Below are 3,347 nucleotides of genomic sequence, written 5' to 3' on the forward strand. Positions count from 1 at the left end.
TTCCAACTCTTATTCAGCCATTAAATAAGTAAACTGAAGTGTCAATGAAAGTGTTAAAGCAATGCATAAAAGTACATACAAGATTTTCACGTTAAGAAAAAAAAATTGAACACAAAGATTATTAACATGAATGAACACCAGGAAAATTAACATGAATGAACACCAATATTATTAACATGAATGAACACCAGGACTATTAACATGAATGAACACCAATATTATTAACATGAATGAACACCAACATTATTAACATGAATGAACACCAATATTATTAACATGAATGAACACCAACATTATTAACATGAATGAACACCAATATTATTAACATGAATGAACACCAGGACTATTAACATCACCAGGACTATTAACATGAATCTATCTATCTATCTATCTATAGCCCGACGCCCTAATCCCGCAAAGGGTGGCTGCAGACAAAACGCCTCCAAGTCACTCTGTCACCCACCATTTGACTCCCCTCCCCCCAACTCACCCCCCCCTCCCTCATATACCTCTCAACTCCATCCCTCCACCTCATCCTCAGTCTACCCCTCCCTCTCCCTCCCTCCACCTCACCTACATACACCCTCTTAGTCAGTCTTTCATTCTCCATCCTCTCCACATGTCCAAACCACCTCAGTGTATTTCTCCTAATCTTTTCAACCACATCCACATCTACCCCACAACGTTCCTTCACTTCTTCATTCGTCAACCTGTCCCTCCATGTCACTCCACATGCTCCTCTCAAGTAACTCATTTCCACTGCTCTCACTCTTGACTTGTTCCCCTCTTGCAAGGTCCACGCCTCACTTCCATACGTCAGGGTAGGGATCACAATACCATCATGCAGTGACTTCTTAACTTCCATACTCACCTCCCTATTTCTCATCACTGCTTTCAGTGTGCCAACAACCTTCCTTCCCTGCTGTACCCTTTCACGTACTTCATCCCCCAAAGTTCCATCCTTACTCATCACACTACCCAAGTACTTGAATGCACTCACATTCTCCATATCCTCACCATCCAACCTCACTGCACACTCTGTGACTTCATTCCTCTCAAACACCATAACTTTACTTTTGTTTACATTAACTTTCAGCTTCCTCCTCCTACACACTGTCCCAAATTCATTCACCAAACCTTGCAACTCCCATTCATCTTCACTCAACAATACTGTATCATCAGCAAACAGCAACACCGGAAGCTTCCAAATCTCACCCTCATTCATTAGGGCCACCCCCACATCCACTGCCCTACCTTGTACCTCCTTTACGACCCCATCCATATATATATTAAACAGCCATGGAGACATTACACACCCCTGTTTCAGTCCCACATTGAGATCAAAGAACTCACTCAGCTCACCATCCACTCGCACCGTAGCCCTAGCTCCCTCGTACATACTCTTCACAGCACTCAACAATTTCCCCTCCACTCCATATATTCTTAATACCTTCCACATACCTTTCCTATCTATTCTGTCATAAGCTTTCTCCAAGTCCATGAAGGCAGCGTACACTTTCCTTCCCTTCTCTAGATACTTCTCCACTAAACATCTTAGAACAAATATCTGATCTACACACCCTTTTCCCTTCCTAAATCCCCCTTGTTCTTCTCCAACTAGCTCCTCTGTCATAAGCCTAACCCTATCAATGAGTATTCTACCATATATTTTACCAGTCACACTAAGAAGGCAAATACCCCTATGGTTACCACATACTTCTCTCTCCCCTTTTCCTTTGTACAGAGGAACAATTATACCTGATTTCCAGTCCTCTGGAACCCTTCCCTCTTCCCAAGCCAATCTACACAACTTCCATATCCACTCCACAACAATCTCACCCCCATACCTAAGCATTTCACCACACACTCCATCAATTCCTGGGGCCTTTCCCAGCTTAATCTTCTTCATCGCTTCCACTACTTCCGACCTACTGATCTCTTCCTCCCTCCTCTCATCTCTTCTTCTCCCAGCCATTCCCCAACCACTTATACTCACACTGCTCTCACTCTCTACATTCAACAAATCCTCAAAGTGCTCCTTCCATCTCCTCAATTTCTCTCTCTTCTCCACCAACAATCTATTATTCCTATCTTTCACTCCCCTACTATTTCCCCTTTCACACTGCCTTACTTTCTTTACCTCCTTCCAAAACAATTTCTTACTCTCCCTCCATTTCACACTCAGATTCCTCCCAAACTCTTCATCCACTTTCTTCTTACTCTCCTTCACCAGTCTCTTAACCTCCCTTCTCCTGCTCACATATACCTCTCTCTTCTCTCTCTCATCTTCTCCCCTACCTCTACTCGCCAACCATTCACCATATGCCTCCTTCTTTTGTTCCACAGCTCGTTTCACCTCATCATTCCACCATGCTGTCCCTTGCACACCCTTGCATCTCCTTCTCACTCCACAAACCGCCTCACACGCTGCGCTTATCTCTTCCGTGAATATCTTACATACGTCTTCCACCCCTTCCATCTGCTCTAGCTCATACCTTCCCAATCTTTCTTCCACTATGCTCTTATACTCTGTCCTCTTCTCACTATCTTGCAATTTCTCCACTCTTCTCACAGGAGCTGAATGAACACCAATATTATTAACATGAAAGAACATCAAGATTATTAATAAAGTTTGCATAAAAGTACATACGAGATTTTCACATAAGGATAGGAAATAGATGAGGAACTGTACAAACAGAATATGCAAGGGACAACCTCAGTGAGAAGACCAAATGTGTCTGTCACAGTTCACAAACCAACATACCTTAATGGCCCAACGAGCAGTGGGATCAGCTGTAAATAAAGGTGATGGTAGATTAGCAGGAGCAACAGCAGCAGCAGGGTGAGAGGTGGCAGTTCTGGTATAGGGGTGGCAGCCATCTCAAAGTTTAACCACTACACCTGCCCCAGATCTCAGCAGCCAAACCAGGACGTGGCCTCGGGTCAAGATGATAGTCAGTAGTGGTGGTCGGGGGTGTCTGCTCCCAGGGTCACCGTGGATAGCTTACTCAATTCAGTAAGCAACGTTGGCGCCACCACCTCGTACTTCACTCCAGGATACTCACACACTCTTTGAAATCTGGATGGGATGGTAGTGGAGTTTGAATGTTATATACAGTAAGCTGTTTGTGTGTCAACTTTCCTGACAGCACAACAACAAAGGTCGCTGCTAGTGTGTGTTTCTCAAAAACAAATCATACATGACTGCTTAAAAACCCAACTGTTACAATGAAAATCTTCAGACTCTGAGGTAAACTGATAGGAGAAAAAGGTTTGGCATGAAAATAAATTGAACAGAGTCCTCTCCAAGTTTTTTTTTACCTCTGGAATGTAAACCTGTCCAGACC

This window comes from Coenobita brevimanus, chromosome 77 (genome assembly GCF_032717465.1).
Source record: "Coenobita brevimanus isolate Jiangsu-jjx chromosome 77, ASM3271746v2, whole genome shotgun sequence".
In the NCBI taxonomy this organism is placed as follows: domain Eukaryota; kingdom Metazoa; phylum Arthropoda; class Malacostraca; order Decapoda; family Coenobitidae; genus Coenobita; species Coenobita brevimanus.